This window comes from Pinus tabuliformis, chromosome 6 (genome assembly GCF_031772625.1).
Source record: "Pinus tabuliformis cultivar Carrire ecotype Pingquan chromosome 6, CPIR1, whole genome shotgun sequence".
Classification (NCBI taxonomy): Eukaryota; Viridiplantae; Streptophyta; class Pinopsida; order Pinales; family Pinaceae; genus Pinus; species Pinus tabuliformis.
Genome location: NC_142292.1, coordinates 1991706099 through 1991725953, shown reverse-complemented (window position 1 = coordinate 1991725953; position 19855 = coordinate 1991706099). Strand labels below are relative to the sequence as shown.

The following is a 19855-nucleotide window of genomic DNA, read 5'->3' as shown; positions in this document are numbered from 1 at the left end:
ATGATTTGGTGGTTCAAACATCTCCCTACAAGGATATGTTGATGCAGATATGGCAGGTGACAGAGATAACAGGAGGAGCACTACAGGATATGTATTTACTGTTGGAGGAACAGTTGTCAGTTGGGTTTCAAAAATCCAAAGTGTTGTTTCACTTTCAACAACAGAAGCAGAGTATGTTGCTGCTACAGAGGCTAGTAAAGAAATGATTTGGTTACAAAGGTTTATGGGTGAATTGGGTAAGGAGCATGATATGGGCACGTTATATAATGATAGCCAAAGTGCCATTCATCTTGCAAAGAACTCAACATTTCATTCCAGGACTAAACACATACAGCTCAAGTACCATTTCATACGGTCAGTGTTGGAAGATGGAGAGTTGAAGCTGGAAAAGATACACACTAGCCAGAATCCTGCAGATATGCTAACAAAAGTTGTAACCAGGGAGAAACTGAGAATATGCTCAGTTTCAGTTGGTCTTCAAGGATGACGATGAAGATGAGAAACAACCAGGTCCAAAGAGGAGTCATTGTCCAGCAAATGGAGCAGCGGTGGAGTTGCTACAATCAGTCTCCAAGTGGGAGATTGTTGGGTGTGGAGCCTGATTATCTTCTATATTCAAAGGTATTGCCACATAGGACCCCAGTTCGAAATGGGGGCAGCAACGCCGCCCGTAAAATATTCACTGCAGGGGGGGTCCAGGGGGGGCGGCTGCGACCTTTGGGAGGTCCCCCCTGGCGGGGGGTTTCGGGGGCAGCGCCCCCAAAGCTAAAAACAACTATAAAATTGCCTTGTAAAAGTATAGTAATTTCTAGTCAATCTGGGCCGTTCATTAGGAGGATGATCTAATGGTAGAACTTATGTTTAGTTTAGGGTTTTTTGCCCTAGAAGGCAACCCCTGTCTTTGTATGAGGGTATTGTATTTGAGGCTGTGTGATAGATGTGTATTCTGTGAGCGAGAAACAGAGAGGTGAGACTGTGAGAGAAAACAGAGGATATTACAGCGGATTTGTTGTAGGTTGTGTCTCTTCATTTTGCTGGATAATAGAAAGGAAGGACTGGTTGTTCGGGGTGGACGTAGCCCAAACTGGGTGAACCACGTATATCTGTGTCTCTCTTGTTTTGTGCATTTTCTGTGTTTATATTTTTGCAATATTTTATGTGTTCCATTGCTCCGTAATATATAATTTTCTAACACTTGCTCACGGAGGAATGATACTTGATTAGTATGTGTTTGGTCCTTGAGTGCATCACTAGATATTTGCTGAGACTGATAGCACTTGTGTTGTCACAATAGACGGTAATCGATTGATATATACATATGTTGACATCTTTTAGAGCTTCCTTCATCCATAGTATCTGAGTACAATAGTCTACTACAACAATATACTTGACTTCGGCTACGGATAATGATATGGATGATTATTTTTTGTTGAGCCAGGATACTAAGCAGTCTCCCAGGAAGAACACATTTCCATTAGTACTTTTCCGATCATCTATACTTCCAGCCCAATCAGCATCGGTGTATGCAGTTACATCAGTGTTGAGCTCCTTGGGTACCAAAGACCGAAATCAGGAGTTCCTTCCAAATATTTGAGAATTATTTTTACAGCTAATAAATGGGATTGTTTAGGAGTAGATTGAAATCTTCCCACCATTCCTACTGCCTGCATTATGTCTGGTCTTGTAGCTGTTAAGTATAGAAGGGCTCCAATTATTGACCTGTAATGAGTTGCATCTACTGGAGGGGAGTCATCATCTTTGCTCAATTTGTAGTTTGTGGTCATAGGTGTGCTCATGGGTGCACAGTCGTCCATTCCATATTTTTTGAGCATTTCTTTTAGATATTTGGTTTGAGATATACACAATCCTGCTCTGGTTTGAGATACTTGAAGTCCAAAGAAGTGAGACAGCTCTCCTATAATTGACATCTCAAACTATTTTAACATGTTTTGAGAAAATTCATGGCTCATTTCATCATCATTGCTGGAAAAAATTAGATCATCAACATAAACAAGAGGAACTAGTAACTTAACTTCATCTGTCTTTATGTATAGATTACTTCCAGCCACTCCCTTTTTGAAGCCTTGTTGTTGTAGATAGTGATCCAATCTTGTATACCAAGCTCTAGGAGCTTATTTCAACCCATATAAATCCTTTTTTAACTTACAGACTAAGTCCTTTCCTTCTGTTAGATCAAACCCTTCTGGCTACTCCATGTAGACTTCTTCCTTGAGTTCCCCATTTAGAAATGATGATTTCCATTTGATAGATTTTGAATCCTTTTGAGCAAGCAAATGCCAAGAACATCCTGATAGCTTCCATATGAGCTACTAGTGTAAATGTCTCTTCAAAGTCAATTCCTTCAATTTGTGAATAGCCTTTGCAGACAAGCCTTGCCTTGTTTCTGATAACCTGTCCTTCCTCATTCATTTTATTTTTGAACACCCATTTGGTTCCTATTATGTTTTTGTCCCTTGGACGAGGTACCAGGTCCCATGTCTTGTTCTTCTCAATTTGGGACATTTCTTATTCCATGGCTTTTACCCAATGAGGATCCTTACTTGCTTGTGCAAATGTTTCTGGTTCTATCATAGATAGTAGAGCAATAATGTTTCTCTTTGGTGTGATGGTCACCCTTCTTCGGGTTTGCATCCCTTCATCTCTGTTGCCAATAATTTGCTCTTCTGGATGATATTTCTGGATAAACTTCATCTTTGAAGGGGTATGAGGTGGTTCTTTCTCCTCTTCTTCTTCTTCCTCATCTATTTCTTCTTCTTCAGGTTCTTCTTCTTTAGGTTCTTCTTCAATGAGAAGATCATCTTCATGTTTTTCAATTTCTTTTTCTGGAAGGTCTTCATCAACCTTTACATCAATGCTTTCCACTATTTTCTTTAGTTGAAAATTGTAGCACTTGTAAGCCTTACTCCGTGTAGAGTATCCAAGCAATATCCCTTCATCAACCTGAGACTCAAACTTTCCTGGTGAGCCATCCTTGATTTTTATGAAGCACTTGCTTCCAAAGATCTTGAAGTACTTCACTGAAGCAGGTCTTCCTTTCCATAACTCATAAGGAGTTTTTTCACAGTTTGGTCTTAATTGAGTTCGATTCAATGTATAGACAACTGTCCCTACTGCTTCTCTCCAGAATTTTGGCTACAAGTCTGCGGCTAATAACATTGTTCTTGCCATTTCTTGGACTATTCAGTTTCTTCTTTCAACTACCCCATTTTGCTGAGGTGTTCTGGCAGCAGGGAATTACCTTTTAATTCCATGAATATTACAGAATTCACTAAACTCGTTTGATGTGAATTCTCCCCCTCTGCCCATTCTGAAGCACTTAATTTTTGAATCTTTTTCATTTTCTACAAGGGCTTTTAGATTCTTAAAACACTCAAAAGTTTCATATTTATACTTTATAAAATCAATCCACATCATTCTAGTATAATCATCAACAAATAACACAAAGTACCTTTCTCCTTGGAGTGCCTGATTTCTAGTTGGTCCACACAAATTAGTATGGATGATCTCCAAGGGCTTTGATGTAGAGAGCTCCTTTGTCTTGTGGTTGGTTCTGGTTTGCTTTCCATGTTTACGGGAACCACGTACTCCTTGATTTGGTTTGAACAACCTTGGGATGTCTCGTATAGCTCTAATCTTGCTGATATTGATCAGATTTTTGAAGCTTGTATGTCCAAGTCACTTGTGCCATAGCCAACTTTCATCTGTCTGACTCAGGTAGCATTTATTTTCTTGAATCTTGTTCAAAATGTAAATGTTTTCTAGTGTTCTAACCCCTTTTGCCACAAGTTCCCCTGAGGAAGAGTTCCTTATTTCACAGTCTTTGGTGCTGAAGACAACCTTATGTCCTTGATCACAGATTTGGCTGACACTCAGGAGATTGTGTTTGAGCCCGTCTACTAGCAAAGAATCTTGAGCTTTTCCTTTTCCATTGATCGGAGTAACAGTTCCTTTTCCCGCAATTCTGCCATATCCACTTCCAAAGGACACATTCCCTTCTTTTTTTATCAATGAGACGAACTTCCTTTTGTCTCCTGTCATGTGTCTGGAGCACCCACTATCCACAAACCAATGATTTTCATTATTTTGAGCATATAGAGCCAAGCCGCATTTATCTATGTTGGAATTCTTACTACTCGTCTTTCTTCCTTTGAGTGGGTAGTTTTGTTCATAGTGTCCATTATTGTAGTAGAATGAGTAGATCATATCAAATTTGGTCAAGGGATCAAATGAATTGAAGGTTTTGATTTGTCCCTTCCTTTTGGGGGCATATGAATTGATTATTTGGTCCTTTAGCTTTGGCGTTTCACTTCTGCGAGCCATGCAATGTTTGGCTTGATGACCAAAGTTTTTACAGTGAAAACAGTGTCCAAGAAAGATGGTTTTGTACCTATTGAAGCAGCCATCGTTTGAGTTGATTTCCTTCCTGGGAATTACTCCTACCTCATTCTTTCAATTTGAGATGGGCCCTTGGTTGAGTACAGGTTTGTATTTGCTACAGTATCCATGATTTGACCCCACATTCTTCTTTGGAGTAATTCTCTCTCCATTCTTTGGATTTGGGATGCGCTTTTGATAACATACTTTGTCCTCTGTTGGATTGCAGGAAAGTGCATCGACATAGCTTTTCACACTATTCTTAGTGGTTGAGGATTCACCTTCGAAACCTATTCCAAACTTGTCATGTTGAGGTTTTTGAATTTTTAGAATAGTCTCAAGTATTTGAGAGCTTTTACAACCCTTTTTAATTTTCTCCAACTCCTTTCTTAGAGACACTATCTCGACTTCACGTTCTTCACAAGTCTCTTCTTTTTCTTTTAGCTTTGCTTCCAAGAGAACTTCTCTCCTTCTTGTTTCCTCTTTTTCCACTTTGAGAGAAATGATTTTATTCTGTGGTTTCTCATTTTCTTCAATGGCACTTATCAACAGTTCATCTACATTTCCTTCCATCCCTGAGTCATAATCATTTGTGAATGCCATGAATAATGTTTCTTGGTTTTCATCATGGTCACTTTCCTCATCTAATTTCTTTTCGATGACCATAAACTCATCCTCATCAGACTCATCTTGCTTAGAGAAGAAGTTCTTCTTATTGAAACCTTTCTTTTTGTTTTCCATTCTTTTAGAATTTCCTTCATCATCACTATCATGTTTATGAGGACATTTTGCTGCATAATGACCTATTTTTCCACATTTAAAACATATAAGAGGGTAAGTGCCTTTAAGCTTAGATCCTTTCTTTAGCTTTCGTACATATTGAGCCAATTCGGATTCCACATCTGATTCATCACTACAGTCATTCCTTTCTTTCCCCTTCTTTGACTTTAAGGCCTTGAACGCAGAATATTTGGAGCTTGGGCCACCTTTCCTCATCTCATAGGCAGTGAGGATTCCATGGAGTTCATCCATATTGAGGGTATCCAGATCCTTTGCTTCTTCTATGGTGCTTATTTTGGAGTCAAATCTGTTTGGAAGAGATCTTAATACCTTTTGAACAATGATACTTTCTTCAATTTTTTTGTCCAATCCTTTAAGGGAGTTGACCACTTGAGCTACTCGGAGGAGGTATGCTGTAATATATTCTTCATATTCCATCCTCAGACTTTCAAATTGTCTTCTATGAGTTTGAAGCTTTGCCTTCTTGACTTTTGAGTCTCCATCGTATAAGCCAACTAGCCTCTCCCACATTTCTTTGGCAGAGGTACAGTGCATGAATTTTGTAAACTCGGAATCAGTGATTCCACTAGTGATGGAGTTCAAGGCCTTTGAATTTGAGATGTAGGCTTTCCTCTCTTCTTGATCTGTTGGAAGAGTGGTAGTCATTTGGTATTCATTTTGAAAAAAATGCCAGACTTCAGGTCCAAGGGACATCAAGTAGTAGGTCATTCTTTTTTTCTAGAAACCAAAGTTAGTGCCATCAGACAAAGGAGGTCTTCCTGATGCTTCGTGATTTCTCATCATGGCTGCGGATCCTTCTTCAAGCTGTTAGGCTAGTATGAAGAAGCCTGCTCTGATACCAATTGTTGGAAATACTGAGGGGGGTGGGGTGAATCAATATTTCTTTTTTGTTGTTGTTCTTGTTGTTACCAAAAGCACACACACACACACACACATACATATATATATGAAACACAGAAACAGATAGCTAGAATTAATGTTATTATTAACAAAAAAATATATGAAATGCATATGATATATATATATATATCATATATATATATATATATATATATATATATATATATATATATATATATATATATATATATATATATAATTGGTTGCAATTAGTTGCCAAGCTCCAACTTGGACTTCAGTGAGGCTCCAACCTCCAGAGCACCAACTCTATCTTGTAATAGTTCTGCACTTAGGAGCACCAACTCCCAAGGATTTCAATCCTATTTAGTTTAGATGCTCCAATCTCTTGGGCTCCAACCCAAACCTGGTATCAACTGTTTTGCTACAGTTTTCTGCACCCAACACTGCTCAACTTTTGCCTTTCTTCAATACGCCTCTGCTCTCTCCCACCTCTTGCCAGTTCTTAGGCTTCTTCTCTCACAGATTATACATTCAACAACACACACTTCTCCTTGTGTTTATGTTTTTATGTGTTTCAAGCACCTCTGACTGATCGTTTCCGCTTACACCGCCTCTTTGGCTTCCTCCTCAGTTACTGTGGCTTTCTCTGCACTGTGTAAGTTCATCGAATCTTCTGGGGACACGTAGATTCGTTAAAGAGATCCAAATAATCCATGGACAACACATCTTCCTGGTTAACTATAACAACACTCCTTTTGACAATGATTGCATGCATACACAGAGTTTTTCAGTTTAATGGAGGTGTTATGCCCCAATTGCAATCTCCATCGCCATGATGCACCCCATTTAACTGACGTTCAGCCTCCTGAATCATCGGAGCAGTTATCATAGGCCTTTCGGCATAAAAAACCCCCGTAATGCATAAACACAAATATACAGGAATATATGAGAAACACAACCAAAAAACTAAAGGGCGGACTTCAAGAATCCATACACCCGCATTAATATTGTATCGGATCTGCTCCTCCACAGTTTCATCGCAATCAGCCCCAAAACCTTTTCCACATGATCCATGCCTTTTCATTTTAGAATCGGAATGTCCTTGGAGAATTCATAAGCACCTCGAATCACCCCGCGGATCACCCTTTTAACTATATCTGCCTGTTTTCCTTTTAAACAGAAATACATTGAGAAATACCCCAAAACATTGTTTTTTACCTTTTCCTATCGGCACACTTACCGTAAACCGAAGTCAACGCGCCAAGCATTTGTGACTGTTGATCTAGAGCGATGAGATCTGACGGTCCAGATCAAATCGCCTTATCGGCGATCGGAGGTCCCAATGGACTGCACTATCGACACTATTCCTTTGGTCCAATGTGATATTGCTAATCGCTATCAGCGATTTACAATGGCACTTAACACTTAATCTACTCCGGCTCTGATATGTCGATGCGATATCGCTGATTGCTATCGGTGATTTACAATGGTGCTTAACAATTGATACACTCTTGCTCTGATATGCCGATGCGATGTAGGTCCCGAACCCGATTGGATCCCAAAACTCCCGTGCATATATTTACAAGTCCGTAATCTACCTCTGATAGTGTATTTGCCCTAAAGCCAAGTTTTCTGCCTCCGATAGTATAAAGGCATATATACATGAGTTTTTGGCCTCCGATAGTGTATTTGCCACGTATTTCATAGTTTTGCCCGCCGATAGTGTTAAAGCATGCATACATGGGTTTCACGGGCCCGATAATATATATATATATATATATATATATATATATATATATGAGTTTGGCTTCCGATAACTCCGTCTGCTATTAAATGCATGCATATAAGCTCTCCGATGGCTCTGTTTGCTCTGTGTGCTCCAAATGATAGAGATATACAACGAACAAGTGAGGGATCTTCTCGGATCATTGACCTCAAGTAAGAAATATCATTTTGTCATGTTTTTATTTAAATTTTGGTGTTGTTCAAGAGATTTCAGTATAGAAAAGTCATGTTATGTTAGTAATTCCTTAATTCCCTGCACATTAGATATTCGAAATAGTGGTCATAAGGGATTTAATGTACCAGATGCTATACTTATGCCTGTTAAAGCAACTTTTGATGTTTTGGATTTGATGAATTTTGGCCAAAAGAATCGCACTGTTAGCTATACTGCACTAAATGACCGCAGCATTCGTTCTCACAGGTTTGAGAACTTACGACCATTTCTATAACATCTAAACATGTCTTAAAATATATTCATTTTTAGTAATTTTTTTGAAGGTGTACATTGCTAACAGTGTTATTTGCAGTGTGTTGATTGTGCATGTGCAAGGTACAGATCGTGTTTCTGGGTGTAACCTTCATAGCTGCCTTAATTTGGTAGATCTTGCTGGAAGTGAGAGAGTGGATAAATCTGAAGTAACTGGAGATCGTTTTAAGGAGGCACAATACATAAACAAGTCCCTTTCATCTTTAGGAGACATTATTGCAGCATTAGCACGGAGGAATTCGCATGTGCCATATCGAAATAGCAAATTGACTCAATTGCTTCAGGATTCATTAGGTTATAAACATTACCAAGTCCTTAAAAAGTCCTACTTTCTCCTTTATGTTTGAGCGTTATTTCAAATTTATTATATGACATTGTGAATTATACAAATCCTCCATACACCAGGGGGCAAAGAAAAGACTCTGATGTTTGTGCACATAATTCCTGAACCAGATTCATATGGAGAGACAATAAGCACCCTTAAATTCGCTGAATGGGTGTCCTCTATTGAACTTGGTGCTGCACGTTTGAATAAAGAAAGTGGAGAAGTTCGTGAGCTTAGAGAGTAGGTATGCACGTTTCAATAAAGAAAGTGGAGAAGTTTGTGAGCTTAGAGAGCCTTGCATTTATCATCATTTTCACTACAAACAGTTTATTTCATAAATTAAAAATATCATATACTGTTTCGGATTTCAGCTTTTATGCTTTCCCTTACTTGCAGGTAGACAGTTTGAAGAAGGTGTTGGCGAGGAAAGAAGCAGAAGTAGCACAGTTACAAAATATGAGAGAATCTCGACTTATTGACAAATACAAACTCCAAACGCCAGTGCGAAATCGTAGATGGAGCCTTGAAGCACCTGGAATAAGCAAAGTTGAGGTACGGGCGTATTAAGAATTTTTAAAAATTTCTCTTTTGAAGTCCCTGCTATCAAGTTCTATCGGTCCATTGATGATGACTTTTGTTTACAGGTACAAAATGGTATTTATAATTTTGGTATGGGCATCCACGATGACAAGTTGGTAGATTCAGGGGAGAGATCCAGGCTTAATGAGACGCCGATAGGCAAACAAAACGGCAACTGTCGGAGCAGTCTGGGAAATGACCGTAGAAATTTATCAGGGCTAAAAAGTGGTGGTACAGATGGTGAAACAAATACAGGAACTGATACTGTGGCTCCATTCGCATCGAAAAAGACTTGTCAAATTAAAAAGTCACTACAGTCCTTTGTAAAGCTAATCAATGGTGAAAAAGGGTAATGTTTCAAAGGCACAGTGTTACCCAATATGATTTGGAAATGCCCATTAACATCTGTAACAATTTGGAAATGCCCATTAACATTTTTGTCATTTTGGAAATGCCCATTAAGCTAACATGATTGCTTTTTTTTTTTGGTAAATCAGATCTACAATTCAAATTGAATCATCACCCCCTATCTGTAGCAGTGAGTGAAGATTATCTAGTGGTGGATAGAGCCAACCCTTCTCAAATAGGCAGCCACTTACAGTGGTCAACAATTCAGGAAGTGGTCGCCCTGGGCGAAATTCACTTGAGGTAAAAGTACCCGTCGAATCGAAGACAACAGCTTGTAAGTAGTCACAAGCAGCATAGTAGAGAGAATCCATTATTACATGAACACTTTTAAGCTCTTTTATAACATGATCTGACTCAGGATCAATTCATTTATACTTTGTTTCTATGACCTTCCAGCTCCAAACGGGCATGCAGGGCGAACTTGCAAGACCACCACCTGATCAGCAAGTGATGAAGGTGGGAAAACCTCATGTAATAACCTGCAAAAAGAGATAAACTCTGCATTACAACTGCAAAAAGAACCCATAGCCAACCAAGGGGACCCTGGACACCCAAAAATAAACTAGCAACTGCACCATATGTTGCAAGGAAAAGCGTAACGCAATAACATATAACACTAATTAATGATTCTTTGACAACTTAATTAATGATTTCTTGACAACTATAGAAAGGAAGAAAAATATCAAGAAAAGGCAAGGACCATGCTATAATAAGATCATACTACATTATTGTTCCTTGAGCCTTACAAATCATGAGGCCTATGTTGAAGTTAAATACCGATTGTCATTTTATACCTTCGAAATGAGAGGTCGTTTTGGTATAATTCTTCCATATTTATTCTTGATCACTTCCTCCTGCTATAGTCATTGGTACAATTCCTCTATATTTATTCTTCATCACATTGATCACCTTCATAATTAGAGGTCGTTTGGTACAATTCCTCCATATTTGTTCTTGATCATCCATATTTATTCTTGTTTGGTACAACTCCATATTTATTCTTGATCACTTCCTCCTGCAATAGTCTTTGGTACAATTCCTCCATATTTATTCATCATCACTTCCTACTGCTATGGACAACCTTAATCAATCCAATTTTTTTTTTTTTTTTAGTTTGAAACATGTGTCTACAAAGGATTATAACAATTTTGTAAATAAATTTTGAATTTCTATGTGAATTAAGATCTACCCTTGAATAAAAATGGACATATCTCCAATTTAGAAATTAAACCCAAGAATAGCATCACCTACACCTCTTTTTAAGAAAATTGTGTTGCTCTTTTGAATTTTGACTCACCTTTGTATTGTTTGCCTTATGATTCTTGTCTAATCTCCTTAGTGTCTGCCATGTTCTTAAAATTTGGCTAATAAAATGAGTACTATGTATTTTTTAACCAAAGTGATTATTGAAGTTTTAATTAAAACACATTAAAATGAAACATTTGTAATAATAAATTTGGATAATAAAATATGTAGTAAGTTTTTAAAACTTTTTCCTCGCCTAGTTTCAACATGACCATCCACGAAAAAAACATTATCAAAATTATTGTATTTGTTTGGCCTTTATGTAGTGGTTTGGTTGGGCAAAGAATTTACATTTAAATTTTCATTAATGATTATGATGTAGAATTTAAATAATTCAAATTTTAACTAAAAATATTAAAATGAAAGATTTGTAATAATAAATTTGGGTAATAAAATGTGTGGTAAGTATTTTTAACTTATTTCAATATTAAAATGAAACATTTGTAATAAAAAATTTGGCTAATAAAATAAGTACTATGTATTTTTTAACCAAAGTGATTATTGAAGTTTTAATTAAAACACATTAAAATGAAACATTTGTAAGTTTTTTAAACTTTTCCCTCAATCACAATGGTGTTGGCCTAGTTTCATTCAACATGAGCATCCACGGAAAAAAAAAAAAAACATTATCAAAATTATTATATTTGTTTGGCCTTGATGGAGTGGTTTGGTTAGGCAAAGAATTTACATTTAAATTTTCATTAATGATTATGACATAGAATTTAAATAAATCAAATTTTAACTAAAAATATTAAAATGAAAAATCTATAATAATAATTTGGGTAATAAAATGTGTGGTAAGTATTTTTAACTTTTCCACCATTTTGAAGATTGCTCAAATTAAAAAAAAGAAGGTTTTCACCGTTTCATTACAACGCGATATAGTAAGGTAATCACCTTTAGTAAAATCAGTTTAAAAACGGTCATTTGAAGATATTACTCAGCTTTGTCCTTAGTATTTGAAGAAATGAGTAAATTAACATTTATTTAAAATGCACCATCGGAAATCTAAAGCAGGGAACTCTACATATCCTTCTCCACCTCTATTTCCTGTAAAAAGTGCTTTGCTTCCAAGGCTGCCATGCACCCTACACAAACAACATTCAAATTCAAAACATCAGGGATTCATCTTTATTCTAAGTCTAGGATGAAAAAATGTAAAACAAATATATCTTCAACAGATCATAGCGGCAGTGTCGAAACCCAACATTACGGCAAAATTGAAATGAAAAAATGCCCAAAATTTTAATACAATGGATAACAATCACTAGATCGCATTGCACGCTTTTACATACCTGTGCTGGTAGTGGTAATGGCTTGGTGCTATTTCTTGTCCTGAACATCTCCCGTGGTGAAAATCCCACAATACTCATCTGGGTTGTTCTAGGCTTTGTCACTATATAGCCGTCTGAGTCCAACGCTTAGCTGCCCCTCCAAAAACCTGGTGGTTGGTTCATGCCCGATGGCGAAGAACAACCCCAACGCTGCCAACACTGACTCGTCACTGGTCACTGTGTTCCGGAGATTGAGCCCGCTGAGTAAACCCCTTTCGTTCCCAAAAGCTTGAGGACTTCCGTATTCCATATGACCTCGATCTTGGGGTTGTCCAACGCCCCCTTCTGCATGATCTTGCTCGCCTTGAACGCATCTTGCTTGTCTCGCTCTGTTTAGCTTGTTGGATCAATTATTGTTTTTTGGTATGTTTGGTTGTCATGTCATGTTTTCGAGCCTTTCTAGTGACCTAGAAGGTTGGTCTTTGTGTATACGAGATTTCCTAGCCACGTAAACCCCTGTTACACTCATACACAAAGTTGTAAGGACTGTCGCACAAGTGTCATCATGGTTCTCCTTAAGTATATCTCAAGTGTCACACTTGTCGCATTTTGTTCTAGATAGTCTCACAGAGGGTTTTGTTTTGTCTTTTTATTTTAGTGGTCTATGTTTTCGTGTTGTCAATGTATGCTAAGTGTGTGATCACAATTTTAACTTCATCAGAAGTTCACTTGCCTCCCACACAGCCATTTTTCCGAAAATCCTCCCTACCGGGAAACTCACTTTCACCGGACCCCAACTAAATTGTGCACTGCAAAGTCTCAACCTTCAATGGTGCAACCCTGCTGCCTAGAATTGTGCAGTGCACAATCACTGTCCCCCAGGCAGTTTCACTGCACAATTCCAGAACTGAGCAGATTGCCTTCATCCCCAGAATTGTGTAGTAGCTTCTACTAGCTTGACTTGAACTGCACATTTCACAAGATCAGTGATCAAGCCTACTCCATTCATGTTGGAATCCCATAGTGCACAGAGAACGCGACCTACCTTGCCTCCCAAAACTGTGCAGAAGTGTCCCCTAGTGTCCTCCCTCAACTGTGACTCACCGATCTCAAAAAACTATGCAGATCTTTCCTCCAAGCTTCTCTACTACTTAGTCCTGCTTGGCCTCTAAAAAATATGCAGACCTGCCTCTTAGGGCCCATATTAGAGTAGATCTTGTCTCCTAGTGGCCTTTGCGCAATTTTTCCCAACATTGAAGATTATGCCCAGGATTTCCTCAGCCAAGCCTGAGCTACTTTTTGCACAGTCCCAATGACCAGTCTCCCTCCTTGTCAACTTGAACTGTGCAATGCGCAGTTACTGGGATCTCTTTCCCAACCTGTCTCTTGTCCCGGGCTTAGTCCATGGATGACAATGCATTATCTTAGACTAGAGATTTTTTGGATTTGATGTCATCCTGTCATGAGTGAATTGTAGGAATAGGTACACTATTAGATCATGTCGAGATGATGAAGAAGGATAAGAAGGAGTGAACATGCTAGAAGAATCACTTATAACCGGATGGACAAATAAGCTTATCAAGTACAAGTGAAGGGAACACATGAATGTAACTACATCCCAAGACGAAATATCATTGAAGACCCTGCATCATCAAGATATGTAGAGGAGACGAGAAAGCACATCCAAGAACACATCTATCACTCAACATAAATAACGGCTTGACATTGATACCTTAGGAAGCTAGTCCATGTCAACAGTGTCATGTCAAGTCGTGTCATGAGTTGTCAAAGGAAAAATCACTACTATGATCCATGTCCATTGTAAATCGAATGTAATGTAAGATGGAAGTCCAATGGACACACATGAATATGAAGAATCATGTCAGTTGAAAAGTCATAGGAAGTTCAATAATCATGAGGGTAGTCGAAGAGTCATAAGCGTTAAGAATCACCCCTTGGTAATATATACCCCCTCATTGTATGAGCAAAGGAATTTTCACCTTGGCTCCTCCCACAAAGCATAAAGAGTTTCAACCATTTCCTCTGAGGAGTGAGGAGTGGCTTTAATGTCCCACTATTGGGGATAGTGATGTATGATGTAAATATCTGTCTTGGAACTTTTGCTTAATACAGAAGCCTGTTCAAGCCAATACGTTTTCATGCATGTCTTGTGGATTTTTTGTAAGAGTATTCTTTCGAAATTTGTAATTCATGTTTGCTTCACATGTACTAAGACAGTTGAACTATTTCGCTTGTTTTACTTATCTTGTTGGGAATGTGCTGTATTGGTTATCATTTTTGTAGCATCCTTGTGGACTGCTTCGCAGGATACTAGACATACTTTTCTCGCTCATTAGTTATAACGACCGTCACATCCATTGAGGACTATTCCACTGGATGGTGGATGTGTCTTTCCTTGTACTTTGGTTTTAACGACTGCCGCATCTGTTGTGGACTATTCTACCGGATGATGGACAGACCTTCCTGGTTGACGTGTGTCTCTTCTTGGTTGGTATTATTACCTCTCACTTAGAGGCTCAATTCCCCCGCCCCCTCCTTTTGCAGCAAGAGAAATTTGACATAGTTGTGTTGCACACTCACCAGACACACATATCTTGTTGTTCGAAGATACCATTGCAACACTCTCTCGTGCTGACAACTAGAGCCAAGGCAAATCTCTAAGTATATGGAAACTGGGCCTTTATACTAGATGGGACTCCTACACTAAATGGTGTGAGGTCTAGTTGGGACTTCATATCGGGGAGATCCCCTTGGTTGATAGATTTCCAACACCTTCAAAAGGAAGAAACAATGACTCCAAAAATCCTGAAGTGTGAGACATCCAACTTTCTCCCTCAAAAGGCCTCCTCCGGTGTAATCATTCCCATAATCCTATGAGGACTCCAATTCTGAAAATATACTATTGTGTTGCATGACTGTTCCCACAAGTGCATTGGTATGCCTTGGTCATGCAACATTGCCCTCGCTCCTCCAAAAATGCTACGGTTCTTTTTCTCAGCCACCCCATTTTTCTTTGCATTGTGGGGTGCTGTCAACTCTCGTCAAATTCCTTCTTTTGTATAATTTCTTTTGAATTCGTTTGACACATACTCACCTTCATTATCCCTCCTAAGAGCCTTCACCTTCTTGTCAGTTTCTTTCTAAACCAGTGCCTTGAATTCCACGAACTTGGATAATGTCTCATCTTTCTTCCGCATGAAGAAGATCCAACACTTCCGGGATAAGCCATCAATAAAAATGACAAAATATTTGTGTCTAGAAGTGGAGGATGTCGAGAAGGGTCCATAAACATCAAATGGGATCCTTTTGAGGACTCCATGTGATTTTTTGTCCTGATCATGGATTGTGGATTTTGTGTACTTCCCCAACGTACATCCTTTGCATACATCCTATTGCTCATGTGCTATTTTTTATAGGCCTATGGTTATTTGCTGCTTAATCTTCATGGTGCCATGATGAAAATGGCCAAATATTTTGTGCCAAAGTTCACTGACATTGCGGCTCTACACCTTTCCATCTAAGTGCTTAATGCAACACAATCTTCCAAATTTATCTTATACAGGTTCTCCATACAAACCCCGATCTGCTTCACTTGTCCCATGGCTATGTGTCTTAGGAATGCTTTTCTTTTGCTGAATATCAAATCATAACCATAGTCTTCCAAAACTGCAACAAAGATGATATTTTTAATGAAGCCCGTAATGAACATGACATCCTTGAGCCTGAGAGGGGAGCCCGACTCCCTCTGAAAAGTGACTGTACCAATTCTGGTCATGCTATATCTTCTGTCATCCCCTAGCTCAATCTCCATCTGAAAATATTTTTCTTCGAGGTCACTAGAAAAATATATACACCCTCTCATGTGGATGATGCACCTAAGTCCAAGTACCATACGTTCCCCATCAATGTGCTGGCCATGCATGTGATAAGGGTAAAGTGAAGCTTGAACTATGAAGCTAAGGCTTAATCTGCTACTCCTCTCGAGGTCTTCTTGCTTGCCTTTTTTGTGGACACTTCATGGCATAGTGCCCGAATTCATGACAATGGAAGCATTTAGTTTTGGACAAATAATTCTTCTTGCCCCCTTGGTTGGACTCTAGTTTGGATTGATATTTCTTCCCTTTTCCCTTCTTTCCCTTTCCAAACAATGCAATTTTTTCTTCATCCTTGCCCTTTGATGAAGTCCCATATCTAGTATGCTGCCTTACTTTCTCCTATACCAAATCAGACCATAAACGTTCCCAATTCAGTATTTTCTCCTCCCATTCACCAACTCTTGATATCTATGCCAACTTTTGGGAAGGCCTATAAGGGCTAGGCTTACCAAATCATCTTCTGCAACATTAACACCAACCCCACCAAGTTCATCACGAACTTGTGTGAACCTGCTCAAATACTACGGAATATTGTCATTCTTATACATCTTGATATTTCAAAGTTTATCTTTGAGCCCCAATTTCCTATTGTCACTATTAATCTCGAACAATTCTGTTAATTCTTTCCACATTGCGAATAAAGTTCTTTTTTAGGTCTCTATACTATTAGTGTAAACCCTTATTTTTATTAGTGAATCCCCCTTATTGTATTATTGTGCCCATATAGCCCCCATGTTGTTATTATTGTGCTCCATAGAAGCCCACTATTGTTATTGTTGTGCCCCTACAATATTATTGTTATGTAGGCTCTGATTTTATTGGGACCGCTTAGACTCTTATATATAGAAAGGAGGTCTTGTCATTTGTATCATCCAAGAATTGTTCATTTGTGTGATTTAAAAGAGGTTTCCCCCTCAAAGAGGGTGATTTTTAAGTCGTTGATCTATTTTTTCTATCTTTTTGTGAGTTGGTTTCATAACATTTGGTATCAGAGGTTTGGATTCTTCGGTTTCACTGCTCCAAAACAGGTCATCGTGGAATTTTCGTTATAAATTTTGTTATGTGAAGTTTCAAAAGCCAAAAAAAAACCCAGTTGAGAAAATATATCTATAATCCTCAGGTCCACATTTAAAATTTTGTCTCACTATATTTTCGGAGATATGATCCAAGGAAGTTAGGGTTTTTGCAGGCTCCTGAATTACATCCCAAACAAGTGACCTTGGGAAAATAGTCATAAATTTCTCTATGAGTATCAGATTGAAATTTGGTAAGAATTCAAAGAAATAGGATGGACAATAGTTTTCTGTGCATCGTTTTAAGGTCTGAAGGTTGAAACAGTGACACATGGAACTTCGTACAAGTTCGCTCTACTGAAAACGTTTATAATTAGGTCTTCTTAGGAGATTGGGCATAATGCTTTCTTGGAGAATCCAATTTTAATCCGATTGGTGGTGTTGGAAAGAAAAATCAGAGGGATACCATAGTTTGCAATTTTAGACCTTGGAGATCCGAAATTTCAGAGATACATCAGATTTAATATCTAGCTCCTACAAAGTGAAAAAAAGTGTGTAGGTTTTTTTTTAAATTTTGCATAAGTTTGGTTTGAAAAAATAGTTTGAAGGAATTCAAAGGGCATAGTGAAGAATAATTATCATTAATTTATGCCTTGAAGAAAGAAAATGGAAACACCTAGTAAGCAACGTGTTGTGGCGGCTACAACCACCCTCCAAAATTTTGCACTGCACCCAATTTTCGGAGCCTCCCTTGAGAGTTTCACTTGATGACTATGTTAGGTTCCTATAACAATAGGAGTCATAATTTTGAATGACTAATGTGAAGCCTTGTAATATTGTACATACCTTTGCTTTCTGCAAATGTTTTCCATATTAAGAAATTAAAAAATGTAAAGAGGGTATGTCCTAAAAGAATAATCAAAGGACAAAAAGAATGAAAAAAGGTCAAAAAATGAAAATATATGAACCCCAAAAAACAAAAAGAGACCATGAAAGTGTGCAAGTCAAGATGCCACTACTATTTACTTTTATACATAATAAATGATTGTGTGCAGCTTGTTACTCATGCCACAATCCATGATAGTCAAATTGTTTAAACTTGGCTATTTCATGTTTATAGTTAGAGAATAAAATATGACCAAACAGTGTAATCTTGGCAGATCATTAGATAGATAGAGTAAATAAAAGGAGCTCATCATTTTAGTCCGAGCCCTTGGATGATTTAAGGTTAGAATTAGATAGTTTCTATGTAAAGAAAATAAAATATTGATAAGGGTTTGCTAGCCTAAATGCACCCAAATAAAGTGAAGAAAAAATGGTAGGATGAGTAAATGGGTAAGTAGTAGAAAGGTTGCAAAAATATTTTGTGATTACACAAAAAGTACTTATGTTGTTATTCCAAATACATCTTTCAAATATGCATAAGTAGTAAACAAATCAAAGGCAATGGTTCACAATATGGTTTATTTAACATCCCCTCATCCATTTCACCCCTTTACTTCACTAAATTTCCCATAAATAAGTTCTAGTACTTAAAACCTACAAGGCAAAAAAGCTCAGAGCATTTCTCTGACTTTTGGAGGGACCGAACCTTCGACTTAATGACTTAGGGGGACAAGTACTAGAGCCCCCTTCATAAAAGTACATTCCCCCTTCATAAAATTCCATTTTCCCTCATTAATCTAAGAAAATCCTTTTTTCCTAAGGTTTAAACACATTTTCCCTAGGAAAAGTGACTCACCCCCATGTAAATTCTATTTCACACAAAACCCACAAAAAATCCTTTTTCCTAAGTATAAATCTAAATGCGCAATCACATGCCTTTTACCCTTTTGACTTAAGAAAAACCCCTCCCGTTTTTTTAATTGACTAACTTTATTATATAAATTCCCCGAAAACCCTTTTCCCGTAAATAATTTAATTCCTTTATATAAATAACCTCGCCCCTTAGTTTAAATAAAAACTAATATCGATTAACCCTTATCCCGACATAATTTCACTTAAATTGCCTAATCCCGGTAAAATTTAAGTTAACCCCGCGTCGGCCTCACCCGATTCCCTAATCCCTCATTAAAGCTTCGCCCGATCACTTAACCCTAGGTTAGTCTCTAAACTAATCCCGAAACCACCATAATTAAATCCCTGGGCCCCCCATCAATTCCCGTCATTTCCCATAGCGCATCTTTGCCTCTCGACCACCGTTGATCATCCCTTCCCCACATCCAACGGCCCATAATCATATCGGTCGCGCCCGATGACTGAAAAATAGCCGCCCGATAAAATGGTTTTCCTCCCGACCCCTGATGCTATGTGTAAAACGATGTGTGGAATCGGTCGACCCCTCCCGAATACCGTCCACACCACAAAAGCAGTGCGATGGTCCTCCAAAACCACTTCCCCCATTTAACCGAAAACTGTCACTATTCACCCGAAAGTGAACCCGCCAAAAAAATTAACCGTTTTTCTATAAAATCTGCAAAGCCCTCTTTTGCCCTTTTTTCACGCATTCCCGTTGTAAGCTGTGAAAACCATTACCAACCATTGCAAATGTAGAATTTACTCACAGACCTTCGCCATTGCTCTAGAAACACTGCAAACAATCCAGGTCACTCCCGGTCCGTGCTAGAACCGTACCAATCTCTGCAGCCGCCATCAACCTCCATTTTCAACCAATTTCGTCCATTTCCAGGTATTCCACCGTAAAATACCAGTCCTTGTTGAAAATA

General features: G+C 38.2%; 1 pseudogene; it reads left to right on the top strand.

The window, feature by feature from the left end:
- Nucleotides 1-8898, top strand: part of LOC149267223 (kinesin-like protein KIN-14F) — a 299154-nt pseudogene extending 290256 nt beyond the window's left edge.
- Nucleotides 8899-19855: the final 10957 nt, after the last annotated feature.